Source organism: Penaeus chinensis, chromosome 42 (genome assembly GCF_019202785.1).
Source record: "Penaeus chinensis breed Huanghai No. 1 chromosome 42, ASM1920278v2, whole genome shotgun sequence".
NCBI lineage: Eukaryota > Metazoa > Arthropoda > Malacostraca > Decapoda > Penaeidae > Penaeus > Penaeus chinensis.
Window position 1 is genome coordinate 9,364,510 of NC_061860.1, and position 25,428 is coordinate 9,389,937.

At 38.2% G+C, this 25,428-nt stretch overlaps 5 non-coding genes across 5 annotated transcripts; all 5 read left to right on the forward strand.

Moving 5' to 3' along the window:
* Nucleotides 1–916: 916 nt before the first annotated feature.
* Trnaf-gaa lies at nucleotides 917–989 on the forward strand. The gene has a single exon. It is a non-coding gene; the product is annotated as a tRNA-Phe (tRNA).
* Nucleotides 990–8,819: 7,830 nt separating this feature from the next.
* On the forward strand, nucleotides 8,820–8,892 carry Trnaf-gaa. Its single transcript has one exon. It is a non-coding gene; the product is annotated as a tRNA-Phe (tRNA).
* Nucleotides 8,893–9,672: 780 nt separating this feature from the next.
* Trnaf-gaa lies at nucleotides 9,673–9,745 on the forward strand. Its single transcript has one exon. It is a non-coding gene; the product is annotated as a tRNA-Phe (tRNA).
* Nucleotides 9,746–10,973: 1,228 nt separating this feature from the next.
* On the forward strand, nucleotides 10,974–11,046 carry Trnaf-gaa. The gene has a single exon. It is a non-coding gene; the product is annotated as a tRNA-Phe (tRNA).
* A 5,442-nt stretch (nucleotides 11,047–16,488) lies between these two features.
* Trnaf-gaa lies at nucleotides 16,489–16,561 on the forward strand. The gene has a single exon. It is a non-coding gene; the product is annotated as a tRNA-Phe (tRNA).
* Nucleotides 16,562–25,428: the final 8,867 nt, after the last annotated feature.

The window sequence follows — 25,428 nt, forward strand, 5'->3', positions numbered from 1 at the left end:
TTCTTAGCATGTCTATCTACCTCTCTTTCCTCCTGCAGATTGTCTTTTAGACTGTCTCTCTCTCTCCTCCTATGAATGAGCTCTCTTTTCCCCTTGGTGAACGACTCCCTAATTCTCCAAAAGTTACATGGCAATGCACAATTTCTAGAATTTATATACAATGCTCTTTTAATTTAAATCTTATTTCATTTTTATTCTCATCATCATATTCATTTATAATCTTTTATTTATTTATTTTGCTACCTTCAGCACTAGGAGATGCCAGTTATTTTCTTTCCTGAGATTGGACTAAGTATAGGAAATTGTGCATTGCTATGTAACTTTTGGAGGATTAGGGAGAAGTTCACCAAGGGAAAGAGAGAGAGACTAAGACTTACAGCTCAATCATAGGAGGAGAGAGATCGAGAGAAAATTAGCTCTATTTCACAACCAGTCGCTATTTTCAGCACAAAGTCACCGTCTTAAATCTTATCCTACTGCGAATTTCACCCCATTAATCTTCCTTTCATAATAAGTGTTTCATAGGAATAAGAAATACATTAAATATATCTTTTATTTGGTACTAATTCCTGTGATCAAAACAATGCAGATTACAACAGAAACTTAAATAGTATATTAACCACTCAGATAATTAGAAGTGACACTGAAATGAGGGTTAGGAAGATGACGAGAGGTAATAACCTATTTAGAAATTAGAATGAAAATTAGAAGGCATTTTGGAAATGGGAGGAGTTAATATTGTTACATAACTATTTTACCCAGAAATTAGAAGAGAAATAAAAATGGAGGTTAGGAATTAGTCCTATCTATTCGTTATTGTTAATAAACATATCTTGTTCTAGCAATATCAGCGGATTTATAAACACCATACGAAATATTCGATGTGTTCATCACAATAGAACATCATTTAATATATGCCTAGATAGCTCAGTTGGGAGAGCGTTAGACTGAAGATCTAAAGGTCCCCGGTTCGATCCCGGGTCTGGGCACTTTTGACAACTCATGGGTAACTGAAAATGTCGGTTTTTGATGGACTACTGTAATGACCGGGGGATCTTCGCAAAATATGTGACTGCTATGATATCTTTGAGGTTTTCCATGTTCATAATGTGTCCAGTCTCAGGAATGGAAAAAAAACGGGCTACTCACGACGGACTGTGGACAACGGGCCAACGTTTTTTTGTTTTTTTTATCTCTGTTTACAGTGTATATTTAGAATTTCTATACAATAATCATTAAATCTTAATCTTATTTCAATATTATTCTCGTCATCACATTCATTTACAAGCTTGTCTACTTTTGGTTAGTTACTTTCCTGCCTTTAGCACTTGGAGGGAATTGGAGTTCTCCAGAACCCTTAGATTGGACAAAGTATAGGAAGATGTGCATAGGGAGTAGTTCACCAAGGGAGAGGGAGAAAGAGACTAAGAACTTGAACTATCATCATTCATCATTTTGGGGCTAACGCCGCCAGGGGCGCATAGCCGCATCCATCTTTCGTTTCCACCAACGAGGGTCCCTCATGGCGAGCCGCCAGGCAGGGGCCCGGCCTATCTCTAGTTCCTCACGACAGGTTTGATCGATCTGCCCAAGCCACGACCTTCTCGGTCGTCCCACAGGCCTCCTCCATCCAGGGTTGCCTCGGACAGAGACAACCTGATGGGCAGGATCCTCCTCCGGGAGTCGAGCCAAGTGGCCATATAGCCTGAGTTGGCGATCACGGATTGTGCAAGTAACAAGTAACCTGTACCGGTCTCTCGGTACAGCCGTTGGTTGGACACATGGTCCCGCCAACTGTACCCCATGATCCAGCGCAAGGATCTGTTACAAAAGGCAACAAGACGAGATTCCAGAGCACAAGATAGTGTCCAAGTTTCACTACCATAGAGTAAAACTGGCAGTATCAGGGCCTTGAAAACACATATTGGTCCTTCTGCACAGGTACCGACATTTCCAAATCCTCTTGTCGAGAGATTTCATGACCCCTGCTGCCAAGCCAATCCGTCTACTGACTTCTTGGTCTAACAGCCCAGAGTCGTGAACTGCACTACCGAGGTATATAAAGCTCTCTGTGACTTCGATGTTTTCACCGCAAGCACGTACTGACTGCACAGGGTCTCCTAGTAGGCCCCCAAAATCCTGGATCTTTGTCTTGGTCCAGGAGACCTCTAGCCCAAGGGGCTTCGCTTCATTGCTAAATGCATCAAGAGTCGCCACTAGGTTTCCAGAGATTCAGAGTGAACGGTAACATCATTAGCAAAGTCAAGGTCTGTAACCTTGATATTGCCCAGAGTTGCTCCACAGTGACTTTGGACAGTAGATCTACCCAGTATCCAATCCATGCAAGTGTTGAAAAGTGTTGGTGCAAGAACACAGCCCTGCCTCACACATGAACTAACAGGGAAGAAGCTCGACAGGCCCCCACCACACTTTACAGCACTTTCAGTGCCTGTATACAGGTTTGCTATTAGTCCAATAATCCTTGTTGGAATTCCTCTTAGTCTCAGGATCTCCCAGGCATTACACTGAGTAGTGTAATGCCTCGGTAATTGCTGCAGTCCCACCGATCCCCTTTCCCCTTCCAGAGAGGGATGACCACACCCCTCAGCAGGTCAGGGGGAAAGGTACCAGTCTGCCAGATGGCAGACAGGACTGCATGCAAGCCCCTTGCCATAGGTTCTCCACCAGCCTTTAACAATTCGGCTGGGATGCCACAAACACCTGCTGCTTTACCACTCTTCAGCCTGGAGATCGCCCCCCTGACTTCAGTCAGGGATCCTCACTGATGGGTAGGTCTGGCAGAGGAGTCTCAACATTACCCACATCCATTTTAACTGTTGGAGAATCAACCTTATACAACTGCTCAAAATACTCGCACCCCATCAGGATCTGAGATTATCTGGCCACTTGCTGAGGGGACTGCAGTCGTCTGTGAGGAAGGCTTGGAGTTCAGCTTTCTCAGGGCTTGGCAGGCAGGACGAAGGTCATTTACTAGGAAATGGCTTTCGACATCCTCTGCAAGATTGCTGATAAACTGTTCCTTATCCCTTCTCAACAGTGACCTAGTCCTGCGCACCAGAGAACGTTGCAAGTTGCGATCCCCTGACAATTGAGCCCCACGACAAGCATCTGTGGCTTCCAGTGTCTCCTGCGAGATGAAATTATGTCTTGTTCTTGGGCGTTCACCAATGGATTCCTGAGCTGCATCAAGCGTTTCATGCTTGAAGGTATCCCACATAAGAACAGGGTCTGTCAGGCCCTCGAGTGCTGTGAGACGACCAGAGATAGCCTCGGCAAACCCCCGGGTACACTCGTCCTCCCTCAATCTGTCCAAATGAAACACCCTAGGGTGTTCATTTGGGCGACGGGGGGTTCTAAAGTGGACTCGTAGAGTAGCCACAATTAATCTGCGATCAGTTCCACAGAACTCGGCGCTTCGATACACCATGCAGTTCTGGAGGATCATCCACCTAGTGCTAACGAGGATGTGGTCGATCTCTTTGGCCACACTACCTGTACCGCTGTACCAGAACACTGATACCAGGAGCCAGAAATCCTCAATTTCTGGGACCTAGCAAAGTCACGAAAAAGGAGGCTATTCTCGCTGCCAGCATCTGCTCCTGAGCCATGAGGACCGACAGATAACTCGTAGCCAGCTCGATCACAGCCGGATACCACATTGAAGTCGCCTAGAACAATACGAATATCTCGCCGAGAATATCTGTCTGCCACAGATGCAAGTTTGGCGTAAAACCTCAAGTTTATATATACATCAGTAGGAGCATATACAGCAACAAGAGACATGAAGCCAAATGAGAGCTTCAGTCTCAATACCATAATACGCTCATCGACTGGAGTGACCTCAACTACCGAGGATTGAAGTCTGCTGGAGATGGCTATGGCTACTTCCTGGAGATGGTGGCCTACGCTGCAGCCCGACCAGAAGTAAGTGTAGCCACCCACACTAATCGTGCTGCTGCCAGGTCTTCTCACCTCCGAGAGAGCAGCCACCTTAACTCTCAGCTGCTTCAATTCCCTCGTTAGTAGTGGTAACCGATCGTCCTGTCGCAGGGAACGGACGTTCCAAGCCCCCACCCTGACAGTCCGCCTGAGGTCTAACCTCGGGCAGTCACTCCGGGTGGGCGCCACCTCTGCCACCCCTACCGACGCCGCCCCATATATAGGAGGTTGGCTGGCTGCAGGTCCCATAATCCGCCTGCAGGGCTCCCTGGGGCTTTCCATCACACCAGCTTGGCGGCCGCTGGGACCCAGCTGGGATGGCGGGTAACCCCCCCTCCCCAACCGAGTCCCAGCGGTCGCCAACCCAGAGGGACCCACAGCCCGCCGTACTTGCTGGGTGGGAGGGACTTTAGCCCTCGCACCAGCACCAACAACTAGACGGTTCGTTGTCTGTGGTTATCTCGGGGGGGCCGACTGGCAAGGCCTGCCTCCCCACAGCAGCCCATTAACCCCAGGGGCACGGGGGCAGGAGTTAGTACGAAGCCAGGGCGTATCCACACGCCGGTGGGCCATACCTCTATACCTTTACAGCCTCCTGCTGTTCCAAGAGCCTCCACAGTTCAGCCGAGGACCGCAAGGTACCTAGTTTCCATGGGTGGCCACTATAGGGGGTTTCAATAATTGTCGATTTTCTAAAATTTGCTCGAATCCCGGGGGCAAGTTAAGAAATAGGCGCCTATGAATTTTCTGAGTTTGGAAATGTATTTTTTATTAAAATCAAAGAATATCTCGCATTCTCTATTTTCAATTGAAAGTTTTGATAAAATTATGATTTAGACACCGCTTCGAACACCAAATAACGCCTCGTTTTCTGTTGTCGGTATAACTATTTTATTTTCAAAATACCTCAATATTATACTTTTCTTTAATATTTTTTGCATAAAAAATATTTCTATTAAAAATTTATATTATATAAAGTTCTTTAATTGCCATAAGACTAATTTTTCAATTAGTAGGCTTGACTTCTCTTTACTTTGTGTTCTCTCCCACCGAGTCGGGCTTGGGTCGCCGAGAGCATGCTTTGGCTCTCGGACTTCTCACTTCGCTTAAATGATTTGAAGTAACATATTCTATTTAACAAGGGGCTATAAAAGGAAAGGATTCTAGTAATTATTTTATTTGGAACATTATATATTGCATACAAAATAATTTTCATTCTACTCTTTGTTTACATTGCCACATCTCCGACTGCGCCGTTCTCTAGTTTCTGTTACAACAATTCTGTTTATATCTTCACATTTTTTCATGTCTCCAATCAGTCTTTCACAGTTTTGATTATGGCCAGGTATTAATGAACTTTTGGGTTTCCACATATCGATTGCATGCATATCATAGGCCAAGTATGCAAACTTCATATCTGTGGTCAGATGACGGAAAAAGGGCAAACAAAACACTCTCTCACGAAACACTTGTTGGGAAATTAAACCTTTCACACTCAGATTACACAGTTTTTCTGCAGTGAAATTGTGCTTCTCCTTATTTTTTTAATAGGGCTGATGTGTATGGCCATTTTTCACGAATTCCTCTTTTCAAGATCTTTGCAACTTCATCGACGTAATCATGATCAACAGCCAAGGGAAGAAGTGTACCATCTGCATTATACAGATGTCTGTTGATGGACGAGAAGTAGCTGCTAGGAAAGCCAAGTTCACAGCCAATCCTGGAATACCTCCTTGAAGTTTCAATAGCAGATCTGAAAAGAGTCATTCCATTGCTGTTCACAGCAGAACGCCAGCACATGAAATTAACTTTCAGACACTTTATGGTGTTCTTTATTCCAATCTTGGATTTATTGGGCAAATCACCATCACAAACTCCTTCCAGCTTGGTCAATATGGTGTCAATGGTCAGGCAGATGTGTAGGAGGGAACAAAAATATCCCAGCCACCTGACACCAACTGGCACAAATCTCCTGGCGACTTCTTCTCTAGTGAAAGAAACTTTTGATATTAATCTACAGTATTGCTTCTGAATGTCAGTTGTATGTTGCATAATATCATCAACATCAGTAACAGGTTGAAAATCTGCAGGCCAGCTATAGCTGTTTGGGGAATCCACCCAAAAATCAATGATGTCATCAAGTGCTCTCATATTAAAACATATTGTCCTAAGTGATGTGACACTTGCTGAGGCTTTCATTTCGCAATTTCGGACTTTGAATACTTCTAGATTCAGACTATTTACACATGACATGACATGGCACATGACTATCAGTGGGGCTGAGTTTCTGATGTTTTGATACCACAAACAGGCGCCTCCCTTCCTTCATGTTCCTGAACTGACGCTAGTAGTGTCGGAGACAAGAGCGATGACATCTTTGTGACTGACCGGAAGTGCTGCTAGTCGATCACCAAGTTCTTTACCTGAAACGAAATACAGATCATTATTTTTGTCAAGAAAATAACAGAGGCATAAATTTGTCAGGATCTCCATTAAAGACAAATAGATTTCGATAATTACTTGTTGCGTGGCTTTTAGTATTTCCAGTGGCATTGTCTTCACTGAATCATCTGAAGACAATGATGACATGAGAACAGCTTCCTTCGTATCTTTTCCATCAAACTGAAGAACTGGAGTTTTACTATCCTCATTTACCTGATCAAAATGTGTATCTCGCATGTTAACTGTCACCGATTTCATGTATCGGTGAATTGTTGTGTCAGAGGGGATTTGACTCAGTGGGATGCTTGTTATCCTAGCATAAGCAGCAAAGATCTCTTGAACGGCTTCACACGAGACATTATACCTAATTGCCGTTTTAGCCACTTCTGACTAGTCATATTTTTTGCATTTCACTCGTGGTGTTCTCATGTATTCCACAGTTTCCTCAGGAGTAGTGCCTGCAGTTGTAACTTCACATTCCAGGTCGTCATAGCTCAATTCTGAATTTTCAAAAGACATTTCTGAAATATCTTCACTCTTGCATATAAATGGGACTTCTGCATTGTTGGTCTGCTTCCGTTTCAGTCTTTTAAATTCCCGTCTTTGCGCCTGATAATCAACACTTCCGAGTGATCCATTGCTTCCTTGTACTTTTGCATCATACCAATCTATATCTTCCTTGAGGATTTCTCGGGGTTGTTTCTTTGCCTTGAATGACACAATCACAGTTTTCGAGAATTTAGTCTTCAGTGTTACATTTCTGATGGAGTCGTAGTACTATATTTTCTTTATTTTTTCTTTCATATACCAAGGTGATATTGTCTTAATGCCGAATTTGCTATACAGTACAGCAATTTCCGCCTGCAACTTGGATAAAATCTGAGATTCCGTAATAGTCAAATTATTGCATGGCAAGCTATCTTTTGAGCATCCTTTTAGTGTCTGGTTACCATGTCCTTTTAACGCAAAGTATCGAGCAAGAATGTCACTCTTCGTCAGTGGTCTAGGTGGCAAAACATCAATGGTACCAAACTCTTTCAGTATACGTGTATCGGCACTACGCAAACCACCACGTAGAAGTGCCATATTGCCACTGACGAGATCGTTACCACAATATAGGCGAACGAGTAATGTACATAATTAAGGTAGCACAAGTTTATATGGAAATGCACAGTGACTGGGAATCTTTACGGAAGTCCCCAGGAATCATTCGCAATGACCTAAGTTACCCTATGTTTGATTCTGCCATAATGTCGGATGAACCGAAATGCCCTCCCGTGGGTCATGCAGGTCACAGCCAGGCCGGCTTAGGCCGCCGCACCTCATCCCAGCGCCGGAAATGGTATTATACTTTAATCAAAAATTGCGAATATTAGATATTTTTTTATTTGTCTAATATTTTGCATGTCGTCATTTAAGCATAGTAGGCGCCTGTTTAGCAACTTGCTGAATGATTCTGAAAAAGTCGGATTTATTGAAACACCCTAGACTGGCCACGAGGAGGCACTGCAGAAGTCTTCATTATGGAGAGGCTATGCGCTGGCAGGGGAGTTTTATGCATAGCTGCTCCCTTTTTCGCACCAGGCTGGCCAGCGGTAGCAGCTGTAAGCGGGAAGGCATGCAAGCACTTAACGCTAACTAGGCTACCACACCATCGCTTCACATCACCCCGAGCATGAAGCACCCACCCACTTGAACTATGCTACAGCTCAATCAGAGGAGGAGAGAGAGAGAAGTAGACAGACAGGCAAAGATCTTGTACTATGCTACAGTTCGATCAGAGGAGGAGGAGGAGACAGAGAAAAACAGTAAAGCTCCCGCTCTGTGCTACAACTCAATCAGAGGAGGAGAGAAAATTAGTTATTTCACAATCGCTTGCTATTTCAAATCTCATCCGACTGCCAGTTCTACCCAACTAATCTTCTGTCCATTATTGTTTTGTAAGAAGAAGGAATAGGTAGATATACCTTATATTTGGTACTAATTACAATTATTAAAATAATGCAGTATATTATATACAGTATATTAACCGGTGAGATAATTCCATTTTACCTAGAAGTTACGAGGCACTCTGAAGAGGGTTAAAACCGGACAGGAGGTAGATAATCTATTTAGAAGTTAATAGGAAAATCAAAAGTTTTAAAATCGGAAAGTAAATATTTTTACAAAGACATTCTATTTAAAAATTAGAAGGAAAATTTGAAGGGATGTTAGAAATTGGAGGGGAGTTAATATTGTTACATAACCACTTCATTTAGAAGTTGGAAGAGAAATATGCCTGGGGTTAGAAATTAGAAGGGGTTAATACTAGCACATCAGCAATCTGTTTGCTATTGTCCTAGCAATATCAGCGAATTCACAGACATCATTGAAAAATAATCGATATGTTTAATGCAGTGGAAATTCATATGAAATAGGCCTAGATAGCTCAGTTGGGAGAGCGTTAGACTGAAGATCTAAAGGTCCCCGGTTCAATCCCGGGTCTGGGCACTTCTGACAACTCAAGGCTACTTAAATATGCCATATCTATGAAGTTTTCCGTGTCCATACTGTGCCCAGCTTCAGGAAAGTACAAATTGGCAACTCACACTCAGCTGTATTTTTGCTTTTCTAATCAGCTGATACTTAATCTTAAAGTTTTTACATGTTTTTTGTTTTAAAATTTCGTTATAATACCACCAGACTCCAGGGTGAGTTGCCAGTTATTTTCTTTCATGAGATCGGTATAGGAAGATGTGTACAGCGATGTAACTTTTTTGGATTAGGGAGCAGTTCACGTAGGGAGAGGGAGGGAGGGAGAGACCAAGATCTCGAACTATGTTACAGCTCAATCAGAGGAGATAGAGAAAATTAGCTCTATTTCACAACCACTCGTTATTTTGAGAACAATATCGCCTAGTTTCAAACGTCATCTTACACTAAATTTCCCTCCGGTCAATCTTCCCTCCATAATAATAATTTCATCGGCACAAGAAATTAATTAAATATATCATATTTGGTACTAATTTCTGTGATCAACTTAAATACAGTATATTAACCACATAGATAATTATATTTTACTTAGAAGATAGAAGGTACATGACCGTTTTATTTAGAAGTTAGAAGAGAAATAAAAAAGGATGTTAGAAATTAGAAGGGGGTTAATACTGGCACATAAGCAATCTGTTTGCTATTGCTACTAAGCATTCCTTGTCCTAGCAATCCCAGCTAATTCATAGACAACATTAAACAATAGTTGATACATTCAATACAGTGCAATAATTTAAATAGGCCTAGATAGCTCAGTTGGGAGAGCGTTAGACTGAAGATCTAGAGGTCCCCGGTTCGATCCCGGGTCTGGGCACTTTTGAAAACTCACGGGTGCCTGGAAATGTCCCTGTCTGATGGACAGGGGATCTTCGTGAAAGGGCAGCCATGTTTATGAGGTTTTCCATGTCCTTAGCGTGTCCAGTCTGAGGCAAGGACAAATTGGTAAGTCACACCAGACTCTGGACAAATCCGAGTCGCCGTTTTTTCTTTCTTTCTTTCTTTCTTTTAAGTATTTCAATCAGCTGACTCTTAATACTAAAGTATTTACATATTTTTTGTTTTAAAATTTCTTTACAATACTTTTTAGTTATATCTTGTATTTTTATTCTTATTATATATGTATATATAATATCATCTTTACTTATTTAATGCATTCATTCATATTGCTGCCTTCAGCACCCAGAGTCCGGCAGAGTCCAGGGTGAGCTGCCAGTTATTTTCTTACCTGATATTAGTATAGGAAAGTGTGCACAGCGATGTAACTTTTGGGAGGTTAGAGAGCAGTTCAATTAGGGAGAAAGGATGGGAGAGAGAGAGATAAGATCTAACACTATATCACAGCTCAAAGGAGAGAGATAGTCTAAGATCTATGCTACAGCTCAATCAGAGGAGAGATAAGAGAAAATTAACTCTATCTCACAATCGCTCGGTGTTTTCAGCACAAAATCACCTAGTTTCAAATTTCATCCTACTGAGAATTTCACCCAATTAATCTTCCTCCCATTATAAACGTTTCATAGGCACAAGAAATGCATTTGATAGATTTCATATCTGGTACTAATTCTGGTGATCAACATAATGCAGTTTCTTACAGAACCCTAAATACAGTTATTATATTTCCCCTTAGAAGTTGAGATAATTATAAGTTCCTTAGAAGTTGAGATAATTATATTTTCCTTAGAAGTTAAAAGGGACATTGGAATGAGGATTAGGAAGATGATGGGAGGTTAATCATCTATTTAGAAGTTAGAAAGAAATTAGGTTAGAGTTAAAGACTGTTACAAAAGCATTCTGTTTTGAAGTTAAAAGGAAAAAAAATAGAATGGTAGTTAGAAATTGCAGGGGAGTTAATGTTACATAACCATTTTAATAATTTACAATAAAAGTGGAGGTTAGAAATTAGAAGGGTTTAATACAGGCACATAAGCAATCTATTTGCTAATGTTACTAAACATCCCTTGTCCAACCAATATCAGCGAATTCATAGACACCATTGGAAAATATTCGATGTGTTCAGCACAACGAAATCGTACTATAAATAAGCCTAGATAGCTCAGTTGGGAGAGCGTTAGACTGAAGATCTAAAGGTCCCCGGTTTGATCCCGGGTCTGGGCACTTTTGGTAACCTGGAACTGTCACTGTCTGATGGACTACTGTGAAAGTCTCCGGTAAGAAAAAAACTGGCAACTCACGCCGGACACTGGACAACTCCAAATCGCTGTTTTTTTTTTTTTTTTTTTTTTTTTTTTTTTTTTTTTTTTTTTTTTCTTTTTTTCTTTTTTGACATTTAATACTCATGTGATTACGTGTTTTGTGTTTTCAGAATGTTTATGCAATGCTCTTTTAATTCTAATCTTATATCATTCTTATTTTTATCATATTCATTTTATTATTCTTTTTACTTATTTTACTGATTTATTTGACTGCCTTCAACACTCGGCCGGATCGGAGTCCTCCAGGGTCCAAGGTGAGTTGCCAATTTTGATTTTTTTTTCCTGAGACTGAACTAAGCACAGGTGTGCAACACGGGGTAACTTTTGGGAGATTAGGGAGTAGTTCACCAAGGGAGGGAGGGAGTGAGTGGGGAGGGGGAGAGAGAGAGAGATCTCGCAATGTGCTACTCAAAGGAGATAAAGAAAAAAAAAAAAAAACTCTTTCAAAACCGTTCGCTATTTTCAGCATAATATGCTACAGCTTAGTCAGAGGAGACAGATGGAGAGAAAATTCGCTCTATTTCACAATTGCTCCCTACTTCCATATTTGTTTAATATGGACAAGAAATGCACTAAATATATCTTATACCTGGCACTAAACCCAGATCGTTTCTTAGAGTCCGACGTCGTTCCGGATAATGTAAAGGTGATCCTTAATAGAAACAAGTACAAAGGTGAGCAGAATGTTGCAAATCCGGCGGTCATACCACTGAACACCATCAGAATAGAACACATCAATGCAAGGTGTCCACGGTCACTTCGAAGAAATTGAATCGATAATTAAGGAGATAAATATTGATATTTTATGTATTAGTGAAACATGGCTTCACCAAAAAATATATAGCAGTTTCCAAACTTTCATGTTTACAGATGTGATGCAGGACATGGAGATGGAGTCTGCATTTATGTAAGAGATACCCTTAAAACAAATAAGATCTCTACAACTGCAAATGATACGGTAATAGAGGACATCTGGGTAACCATGTACAGCATCCTTCCTTCCTCATCTGCACTATCTATAGACATCCTCATGCCACCACAGAATCTTTTAACTATCTTGAAAATATTTTCAGAGGAATGGCAATAAAAAGAAAACCTCTTTTTATATTTGCTGTTTAAATGATCTAAATAAATAAAATACAAACTTAACTTGGATAATTCATAATAATAAATTAAAACAACTTCTGAACAAGCCTACAAGGATTATAATAAACAGGCCCGATATCATACTTCACACAGGCTATATTCCATGCCAAATTGCTAAGCACGAGCTCTTAACCATGATCTTAAATGTAGAAAACCCAAAGCGGAAACCAATCACTAATACTCGCGACTTTACGCATTACGATTCTCAGTTACTATGCCAACGTCACTGTTAGAAATCTTAACAGCAGATGACGTCGACAGACAAGTTAATATTCTAACAGTCTTGATAAAGAACTGCATCTATGCCTCCGCTCCTTTAAAAACAAAAACAGACGTCTTCCCGCTCCTTGGATAAATGGCATTAAGAGAGCCATAAATGATAGAAATAATGCTTACATGTTAAAAAGATCTGATACCACCCTTCAGACTGAATATAAACGAAAAGAGAAAAATGTGAATCACTCAGCCATTATGCGAAAATTATGAATTTCAATGAATGTAGAATCGATTCTAATAACACAGACGTTTCCCTAATTTCCGTAAATGACAGAGGATATTTCAATAACTTATTTGCAGACGTCGGTAGAACAGACAGCCGCCTCCACAAATCAATGAAACATATATGAAACAAGGCCTATAACAAACATTTTCTGAGCGCAACCAGCATGTGCAGAAACATTTATCCTAACAATAAATCACTTAATAAAGAAGAATTCCATAGGAGCGGATGGCATTGCACATCATTTCATAAACAACCAGCAACTGCATACTATCTGACAGCCATTATTAATGCATCTATAGTCACATGGAAACATGGTATCATACCTATTTTCAATTTCAGTGAAAGAGAGAAAATTAATAATTATTGACCATCGCTATACTCTCAGCAATATTTTAAGTTTTCAAGAAAATAGTTGCAAACCAATGAATAGCATTTTTGGAATAACTTTATATCTGACATGCAACACGGCTTTAGTGAGTAAATTATCAACCGAAACAGCGTTACAAAAGGTCACAAATGAAATTTATAAAACAGACCAGATAAATTCGATTTATCGGAGGCCTTTGGCGGTGTCAACCATTAAATACTTCTCAACCAACAAAACTGATAACTTTTGATTAAAAAATAACCTGTCTGCGAGAAATCAATCAGTCAAAATCCATGAAAAGGTGTCATCAAAGGAACCAGTTTCGCTCGGTGTTCCCCGATGGTCCATCCTAGGCCCAATTTTATTCATTATATTCACTAATGAGCTGTCGTCAGTTGCAAAAAAAAAAAAAAAAAAAAAAAAAAAAAAAAAATCCAAACGCCAATGACTCTCAATTTCTTCATGTTGCCTCTATAATCAATCTAAATGAATTAATAGGAAAGAAAAAAACAGAAGCAATGAATGACACAGTGACATCTAAAAATAATAATAATAATAAAAAAAGAAAAAAAAAGTAATGGGCACTGATATATCTAAATAACATAAAAAAATAAAAAACCCACAGAAACAAGAACCGTTATACAAACACTAGTATCATTTATTACTGTCCGGATATCTGGGGCTCCACAAACAAAATACAAAGAACACAAAAAACAAAGAACTTCGCGGTAAGATTAGCACTGGGAAGTGTAAATAAATATGACTATATCACATCACATATAATCAAACTAAAATGGCTAAATGTACAACAGAAACACACGCTTTTTAATCCATAAAATCATACAAGGACATTACCCAAATTGGTTATTTCCTATATTGACAAATAACATAAAGGGTGTCCATACAAGGCAAAATAACTTTATATATCAAAAGAAATGCGCAAACCCGAGGAATGGTGATCTGGAACCAGCTACCAGAAAATATTAGAAATGCCTCTAACCAAAAGACATTTAAAACAAAAGTAACAGAGCATCAGGCGCTTAAACACCAAGCCAAGCACAGTAGTTTAGCCATTTATGATATTACTGTTCTGTCTAATTTTTATACATTATATAGTTACTATATAATGTACAATACCCATTGTAATTAATGGAATAACATGTTTTGAACTTGAACTTGCATCCTGTGATCATTGGAGTGAAGATTAGGAAGATGACGGGAAGTTAATAATTTAGAAGCCAGGAGAAAAATTAGAAGAAATTTTAGAAATTGTAGTTAATATTGTTACATAGTTATGTTATTTAGAAGTTAGAATAGAAATAAAAATGGAGATAAGGAACTAGAAGGGCACATAAGTTATCTATTTGCTATTGCTACTAAGTATTCTTTTTCTTAGCAATATCACCAAATGCAGACACTATTGAAAATTATTCAATGTGCTCAATGCAAAAGTATCAATTTTCAAAAAGGCCTAGATAGCTCAGTTGGGAGAGCGTTAGACTGAAGATCTAAAGGTCCCCGGTTCGATCCCGAGTCTGGGCACTTTTGACAACTCACGGCTACCTGAAAATGTCGCTGTCAGATGGACTTCCGTAATGGCCGGGGGACCTTCTTGAAACGTGTGGCTGCTATGTCCATGAGGATTTCCGTGTCCATAATGTGTTTAGTCTCAGGAAAGGAAAAAGTTGGCATCTCAAGCCGGGCTCTGGACAACTCCGATTCGCCGTCTTTTATTTTTTCTTCTTTCTTGTTCAAAGATTTTCCTAATAATTGTATTTATATGTTGTGTAAATAACTTTATTTCCATCCTTTTTAATTGGAATTTGCTACCTTCTTGTTTCTTCTCAAAACAGATTTGTGGAAGAGGAGTACTCCAGAGTCCATAGTGAGTTGCCAGTTATTTTCTTTCCTGAAATTGGACTAAATATAGGAAGGTGTGCACAGCGATGTAGCTTTTGGCGCATTAAGGAGTAGTTAACCAAGGGAGTTTAGGAGAGGGAGAGAGAAAGAAAGCGAGACTGACAAACAATGAGACAGACTGATAAACAATAATGAAAAGCTATTTTCTGCAAAATCAAGACGTTTCACATTTCATTCTCCTGCGAAATTCAGCCAACTAAGCATATATGAAACAAGGCCTATAACAAACATTTTCTGAGCGCAACCAGCATGTGCAGAAACATTTATCCTAACAATAAATCACTTAATAAAGACGAATTTCATAGGAGCGGATGGCATTGCACATCATTTCATAAACAACCAGCAACTGCATACTATCTGACAGCCATTATTAATGCATCTATAGTCACATGGAAACATGGTATCATACCTATTTCCAATTTCAGTGAAAGAGAGAAAATTAATAATTATTGACCATCACTATACTCTCAGCAATATTTTAAGTTCTCAAGAAAATAGTTGCAAACCAATGAAAGTAATGGGCACTGATATATTTAAGTAACATAAAAAATAAAATACCCACAGAAACAAGAACCGTTATACAAACACTAGTATCATTTATTACTGTCCGGATATCTGGGGCTCCACAAACAAAATACAAAGAACACAAAAAAACAAAGAACTTCGCGGTAAGAGTAGCACTGGAGAGTGTAAATAAATATGGCCATATCACACCACATATAATCAAACTAAAATTACTAAATGTACAACATAAACACACGCTTTTTAATCCATAAAATCATACAAGGACATTACCCAAATTGGCTATTTCCTATATTGACAAATAACATAAAGGGTGTCCATACAAGGCAAAATAACTTTATATATCAAAAGAAATGCGCAAACCCGAGGAATGGTGATCTGGAACCAGCTACCAGAAAATATTAGAAATACCTCTAAACAAAAGACATTTAAAACAAAAGTAACAGAGCATCAGGCGCTTAAACACCAAGCCAAGCACAGTAGTTTAGCCATTTATGATATTACTGTTCTGTCTATTTTTTATACATTATATAGTTACTCTATAATGTACAATACCCATTGTAATTAATGGAATAACATGTTTTGAACTTGAACTTGCATCCTGTGATCATTGGAGTGAAGATTAGGAAGATGACGGGAAGTTAATAATTTAGAAGCCAGGAGAAAAATTAGAAGAAATTTTAGAAATTGTAGTTAATATTGTTACATAGTTATGTTATTTAGAAGTTAGAATAGAAATAAAAATGGAGATAGGGAACTAGAAGGGCACATAAGTTATCTATTTGCTATTGCTACTAAGTATTCTTTTTCTTAGCAATATCATCAAGTTCACACACTATTGAAAATTATTCAATGTGTTCAATGCAAAAGTTTCAATTTTCAAAAAGGCCTAGATAGCTCAGTTGGGAGAGCGTTAGACTGAAGATCTAAAGGTCCCCGGTTCGATCCCGGGTCTGGGCACTTTTGGTAACCTGGAAATGTCACTGTCTGATGGACTACTGTGAAAGTCTCCGGTAAGAAAAAAACTGGCAACTCACGCCGGACTCTGGACAACTCCAACTCGCTGTTTTTTTTTTTTTTTTTTTTTTTTTTTTTTTTTTTTTTTTTTTTTTTTTTTTTTTTTTTTTTTTTTTTTTTTGACATTTAATACTCATGTGTTTACGTGTTTTGTGTTTTCAGAATTGTTATGCAATGCTCTTTTAAGTTTAATCTTATATCATTCTTATTTTTATCATATTCATTTTATTATTCTTTTTAATTATTTTACTGATTTATTTTACTGCCTTCAACACTCGGACGGATCTTTCCTGAGACTGAACTAAGCACAGGTGTGCAACACGGGGTAACTTTTGGGAGATTAGGGAGTAGGTCACCAAGGGAGGGAGGGAGTGAGTGGGGAGGGGGAGAGGGAGAGGATCTCTTACTATGTTGCAGCTGAATCAAAGGAGAGAGAGAGAGAGATCTCGCACTGTGCTACTCAAAGGAAATAGAGAAAAAAAAAAAAAAAAAAAAAAAGCTCTTTCCAAACCGTTCGCTATTTTCAGCATAATATGCTACAGCTTAATCAGAGGAGACAGATGGAGAGAAAATTCGCTCTATTTCACAATTGCTCCCTACTTCCATATTTGTTTAATATGGACAAGAAATGCACTAAATATATCTTATACCTGGCACTAAACCCAGATCGTTTCTTAGAGTCCGACGTCGTTCCGGATAATGTAAAGGTGATCCTTAATAGAAACAAGTACAAAGGTGAGCAGAATGTTGCAAATCCGGCGGTCATACCACTGAACACCATCAGAATAGAACACATCAATGCAAGGTGTCCACGGTCACTTCGAAGAAATTGAATCGATAATTAAGGAGATAAATATTGATATGTTATGTATTAGTGAAACATGGCTTCACCAAAAAATATATAGCAGTTTCCAAACTTTCATGTTTACAGATGTGATGCAGGACATGGAGATGGAGTCTGCATGTATGTAAGAGATACCCTTAAAACAAATAAGATCTCTACAACCGTTTAAAGCATCCTTCCTTCCTCATCTGCACTATCTATAGACATCCTCATGCCACCACAGAATCTTCTAACTATCTTGAAAATATTTTCAGAGGAATGGCAATAAAAAGAAACCTCTTTTTATATTTGCTGTTTAAATGATCTAAATAAATAAAATACAAACTTAACTTGGATAATTCATAATAATAAATTAAAACAACTTCTGAACAAGCCTACAAGGATTATAATAAACAGGCCCGATATTATACTTCACACAGGCTATATTCCATGCCAAATTGCTAAGCACGAGCTCTTAACCATGATCTTAATTGTAGAAAACTCAAAGCGAGAAACCATTCACTAATACTCGCGACTTTACGCATTACGATTCTCAGTTACTATGCCAATGTTAATATTCTAACAGTCGTGATAAAGAACTGCATCTATGCCTCCGCTCCTTTTAAAACAATAACAGACGTCTTCCCGCTCCTTGGATAAATGGCATTAAGAGAGCCATAAATGATAGAAATAATGTTTACATGTTAAAAAGATCTGACACCACCCTTCAGACTGAATATAAACGAAAAGAGAAAAATGTGAATCACTCAGCTCAGCCATTATGCGAAAATTATTTTTCAAGTAAGTTCAATGAATGTAGAATCAATTCTAATAACACAGACGTTTCCCTAAATTCCGTAAATGACAGAGGATATTTCAAGAACTTATTTGCAGACGTCGGTAGAACAGACAGCCGCCTCCACATATCAATAAAACATATATGAAACAAGGCCTATAACAAACATTTTCTGACCGCAACCAGTATGTACAGAAACAATTATCCTAACAATAAATCACTTAATAAAGACGAATTTCATAGGAGCGGATGGCATTGCACATCATTTCATAAACAACCAGCAACTGCATACTATCTGACAGCCATTATTAATGCATCTATAGTCACATGGAAACATGGTATCATACCTATTTTCAATTTCAGTGAAAGAGAGAAAATTAATAATTATTGACCATCACTATACTCTCAGCAATATTTTAAGTTTTCAAGAAAATAGTTGCAAACCAATGAATAGCATTTTTGGAATAACTTTATATCTGACATGCAACACGGCTTTAGCGAGTAAATTATCACCTGAAACAGCGTCACAAAAGGTCACAAATGAAATTTATAAAACAGACCAGATAAATTCGATTTATCGGAGGCCTTTGGCGGTGTCAACCATTAAATACTTCTCAACCAACAAAACTGATAACTTTTGATTAAAAAATAACCTGTCTGCGAGAAATCAATCATTCAAAATCCATGAAAGTGTCATCAAAGGAACCAGTTTCGCTCGGTGTTCCCCGATGGTCCATCCTAGGCCCAATTTTATTCATTATATTCACTAATGAGCTGTCGTCAGTTGCAAAAAAAGAAAAAAAGAAAATCCGAACGCCAGTGATTCTCAATTTCTGCATGTTGCCTCTATAATCAATCTAAATTAATTACTAGGAAAGAAAAAAACAAAAGCAATGAAAAAAAAAAGAAAAAAAAAGAAAAAAAAATGTAATGGGCACTGATATATTTAAGTAACATAAAAAATAAAATACCCACAGAGACAAGAACCGTTATACAAACACTAGTATCATATATTACTGTCCGGATATCTGGGGCTCCACAAACAAAATACAAAGAACACAAAAAACAAAGAACTTCGCGGTAAGAGTAGCACTGGGAAGTGTAAATAAATATGAATATATCACACCACATATAATCAAACTAAAATGGCTAAATGTACAACAGAAACACACGCTTTTTAATCCATAAAATCATACAAGGACATTACCCAAATTGGCTATTTCCTAAATTGACAAATAACATAAAGGGTGTCCATACAAGGCAAAAAACTTTATATATCAAAAGAAATGCGCAAACCCGAGGAATGGTGATCTGGAACCAGCTACCAGAAAATATTAGAAATACCTCTAACCAAAAGACATTCAAAACAAAAGTAACAGAGCATCAGGCGCTTAAACACCAAGCCAAGCACGGTAGTTTAGCCATTTATGATATTACTGTTCTGTCTAATTTTTATACATTATATAGTTACTATATAATGTACAATACCCATTGTAATTAATGGAATAACATGTTTTGAACTTGAACTTGCATCCTGTGATCATTGGAGTGAAGATTAGGAAGATGACGGGAAGTTAATAATTTAGAAGCCAGGAAAAAAATTAGAAGAAATTTTAGAAATTGTAGTTAATATTGTTACATAGCTATGTTATATAGAAGTTAGAATAGAAATAAAAATGGAGATTAGGAACTAGAAGGGCACATAAGCTATCTATTTGCTATTGCTACTAAGTATTCTTTGTCTTAGCAATATCACCAAATGCAGACACTATTGAAAATTATTCAATGTGCTCAATGCAAAAGTATCAATTTTCAAAAAGGCCTAGATAGCTCAGTTGGGAGAGCGTTAGACTGAAGATCTAAAGGTCCCCGGTTCGATCCCGAGTCTGGGCACTTTTGACAACTCACGGCTACCTGAAAATGTCGCTGTCAGATGGCCGGGGGACCTTCTTGAAACGTGTGGCTGCCATGTCCATGAGGATATCCGTGTCCATAATGTGTTTAGTCTCAGAAAAGGAAAAAGTTGCCATCTCAAGCCGAGCTCTTGACAACTCCGATTCGCCGTCTTTTATTTTTTCCTCTTGCTTGTTCAAAGATTTTCCTAATAATTGTATTTATATGTTGTGTAAAATAACTTTATTTCCATCTTTTTTAATTGGAATTTGCTACCTTCTTGTTTCTTCTCAAAACAGACTTGTGGAAGAGGAGTACTCCAGAGTCCATAGTGAGTTGCCAGTTATTTTCTTTCCTGAAATTGGACTAAATATAGGAAGGTGTGCACAGCGATGTAGCTTTTGGCGCATGAAGGAGTAGTTAACCAAGGGAGTTAAGGAGAGAGAAAGAAAGCGAGACTGACAAACAATGAGACAGACTGATAAACAATAATGAAAAGCTATTTTCTGCAAAATCAAGACGTTTCACATTTCATTCTCCTGCGAAATTCAGCCAACTAAGCTTTCTGCCTTAATAATTGTATTATAGGAACACGAAATATGGTATTTTACACTTGATGCTCATTCATGTGATCAAAATAACATACCACGGAAATAAAGACATATTACTTAGGAGTTAGAAGGGACTCTGGAAGAAGGGTTAACAACTGGACAGGGGCTTTATACTCAATTTAGAAGTTAGAAGGATAATTAGAAGGGGTGTTAGAAATTGAAGGTGGTTTAGTATTATTACGTTACCATTTTGTTTATAAATTAGAAGAGAAATAAGAATGGAGGTTAGAAATCAAAAAGGTCAATCTATTCGTTTTTGTTACTTAACATTCCTTGTCCTTACAACATCAACGAATTTATAAACACTATTAAAAAATAATCGATGTGAATAATATAGTTTAGCTTTAATATTAAAATGCCTAGATAGCTCAGTTGGAAGAGCCTTAGACTGAAGATCTAAAGGTCCCCGGTTCGATCCCGAGTCTGGGCACTTTTGACAACTCCATGGATAACTGAAAATGTTGCTGTCAGATGGACTGCTATAATGAAACGTGTGGCAGCCATGATATTCATGAGGTTTTCCGTGTCCATAGGGTGTCCAGTCTCAAGAAAGGTCATATTGGCAACTCACCCCTAACTCTGGACAAAACAGATTCGCTGTTATTTTTTTTTCATTCTAATCAGCTGATAATTAATACTAAAGTATTTACATGTGTTGTGTGTGTGTGTGTGTTTTTTTGTTTTTTTTTAAGTATATTTTGAATTCTATATTTTATATTCTATATTATGATATTAAAAATATATTATCTTGTTTGCTTAATTTATTTACTTTTGGGGGGTTACAGAGCACTATGCTACAGCTCAATCAAAAGACGAGAGAGATAGACAGTCTAAGTCAATCGGAGGAGGAGAGAAAGATAGAGAGATTAACTCTATTTCACAACCACTCGCTATTTTCAGCACAAGTTTCAAATCTCGCCCCACAGCGAATTTCAATTAATCTTCCTTCCATAATAATTATTTCTTAGGAACAAGAATTGTACTAAATATAATATCTTATATTTGGTACCAATGCCTGTGATCAAAATAATGCCGATTCCAACACCAACTTAAATGCAGCTTATTAACCACTGAGAAAATTACATTTTACTTAGTAGTTACAAGAGACACTGGAATGAGGATTAGGAAGATGACGGGAGGTTAATAATCTATTTAGAAGTCAGAAGGAAATTTAGAAGGGGTTTTAGAAATCGGGGAAGTTAAAACTATTGCTGAGAATCCATTTAAAAATTAGAAGGAAAAAATGGCAGGGTTGTTAGAAATTGGAAGAGAGTTAATATTGTTACATAACCATTAAATTTAGAAGTTGAAAGAAAAAGAAAAAAAAGTTAGAAATTAGAAGGGGTTAATACTGGCACATATGTAATTTATTTGCTATAGTTCCTGATCACATCTTGTCCTATCAGCGAACTTATAGACACTATTAAAAGATGTTCGACGTGTTTAATACAATGGAATATTTTATAAAAATCGGCCAGGATAGCTCAGTGGGGAAAGCGTTAGACGCTGGGCAACCCCGATTAACCGTTTTCTTTTTTCTTTTCTTTTTTGTTTTTCTAATCCGCTGACACTTAATACTAATGTATTTACTTTTTTTTAATTATACAATAATTTTTATTTGTGTTGAAATTTACTACCTTCAGCCTTCTTTTCTTTCTTCTCAAAAGAATTGTCGAATCGGAATATTTTCAAATCCAGGGACAGTTGCCAGTTATCTTCTTTTCAGATATCGGACTAAGTATAGGATGGTGTGTAAATGAAGGGGGGGGGGGGAGTACAGTCCACCCACATAAATTAATAGGCTATTTGGCATATATAAATATATATATATGTAAAAGTATATTTATACGGATACACATACATTTACTTACTGTGTATATATACATATATATCATACGTTTACATACACATACAAGCACACACATACATACACTTGGATGAACACACACAGACATATGTATGTGCGTGTGTGTATGCAGTATGTATATGTGTACATATACAGTATGTATGTTATTATGCATAAGTATATATACACATTCATATATGTGTATATATATATATATGTATATATGCGTGTGTGTTTGTGTGCATATATGTGTACATGTGCTTCTGGATGTAGGTAACAAATTTCTTAAAATCCTTAAATCTATAAAGTGGTAGAAATATTTTTGTTCACTTATTGTAATTTGATTGTTTTGTTACATAATGAAAGTCCCCAGCATTAGTGTAGTCTACTGGATTCGGGCGCCTGCGGCCTCACAAAAGTGCCCAGACCCGGGATTGAACCGGGGACCTTTAGATCTTCAGTCTAACGCTCTCCCAACTGAGCTATCTAGACCATTTACTATTACTGATAGTCAGTGTGGTTTAGGTAAGATAGTGTCAAACCCAACTATCGGAATGCCAAACGTCATTTACAACTGTCGTATTCAGTCGTTCTCAAGGCCTTTAATCGCCTGGGAAGGTTTAGGGCAAGGATTCCCAACCTATGGCCACGGAGTACTTTGTGAGCAATATGAGAATTATGATATCGAACTAAACTGAATGTTATCTCATCTACAGTAATTACATATAATTGTATCTCACATATCAATAAAAGAGAATCTTTCCAGGAAGACTGTTCTTGTCCCATAGCTATTGACACCATCACACGGTAATTATAACTGATTCTGAAAAGATGACAGTCATTGAGCGGGGCCCTGGGGATTATTATACATTGATCCGGGTCCACGAGTAGGAAAGTTTGGGAACCACTGGCTTACCGCTACCAGCATGAGAAAATTATATATTCCATTGTGATCAGCCAGGATTGCATATTGAATTATGCCGATTTACTTCTTTGGAAAGGCTGGATGGATGTCGAAAATTCGCTGTCAATGGGTAGTAACAAACTTAAAATCGCCGCGAATAAAAATTGATAAATAGATAGATACCTGTATATCTTTATTTTTATGTTGCATTGGCCTAGATCCAAACACAGGCCTACATGTACATATATGGATATGCATATATATATATATATATATATATATATGAGCAAAATAAATGTTCTTCTTAATTATATATATATATATATATATATATATATATATATATACGTGTGTGTGTGTTCTCACTCCCTCTCCCTCTTTCCCTTCCTCCAACTCGCTCTCTCTCTCTCTCGTTCTTTTTCTCCTAACACGTACCAAAAACCAAAAAGTAAGACAAGAAATAAGATCGGCTACGAACTATCATTAACAAAAGAAATTATAAAATCAGTGAAACAAATCCCAAATCATACTACAGCCACATTAATAACAATTGGTGACAAGAGAAATGACAGTTACCTCTCTCAAATAAGCGAAAATCCACCAAAGTCTCTCGGTGACCTTTGGCCCATACCGCTAACCCATAGTCAATGTAAATACTGGAGAGAATAATTGCTATTGAGTTATGGAAGGCATTTGCCCACAAGTTAGATCACTGCCACTTCGGAAACATCAAGGGAAGCTCAACAGTCTACTACTTGGTTACCTTATCAATTACATCATATTTTATGTAAACAACCGAGTGCAGGTAATCTCCGTAACCATTGATCTCATCGATCAACCGCCTTAATCATGAAAGTTATTTCCCTGGGATTTCATCGACCTTCGCTCCCAGAGGACTTATGCAAATAACCAAATATCCGATAAGATCGAACTTCACTACGCAGTCCCTGAAGGAACGGCCTCGGCTCATTATTATCCATGATAATGGTAAATGAGGATAATACTCCGCACGCGATCTACAAGTACGTGGTCGACATGACACTAGCAATCGCACACAAACCAGGACAAGGCAACATGTTATTACATCACTGCCTCGAGCAAATAAACACTAAAACTGTGCACGGAAATCAAATTAAAATTCAATAAATCAGCTGACTGAAACAGAACCTCCTCTGTGGTGAACCTGTTTGTAATTATGAGTGCAGTTCTGTCGTAGTTCAATAACACCAGAAGATTATTTCAAATTACGGGAAAAAATACAAGCTATCCAATGTAAATGCATTTGGCGCATCTCAAGATGACTTACTCAGTATATACTCTCATAGTTATGCCCTAAATCAGCTGAAAATCCTCCCTACAATAGGGGTTCTCAAATTTTATTGGCTGCGGCTCTTACAAATCACTTCGATAGATTCGCGACCAACTTCCCCAAGAACCAAATATTTCTGACAATATAACACATTTCAGTGTCTCCCATGTATATGTTTGCCTGTCAGTGTATGTATATGCCTACGTACGTGTGTATATGTGTGTATATATGTGTGTATATATATATATGTATATGTATATATGTATGTGAGCTTGTATGGATATCACTCACACACTCACACACACACACACACACACACACACACACACACACACACACACACACACACACACACACACATACACACACATACACACACACATACACACACACATACACACACACATACACACACACATACACACACACATACACACACACACACATACACACACATACACACACACATTCACACACACACACACACACACACACACACACACACACACACACACACACACACACACACACACACACACACACACACACACACACACACACACACACACACACGTGTGCCATGCCCACTGTGAGTTTTACTTGTTTAGTTGTTTTTACGCATAGATGG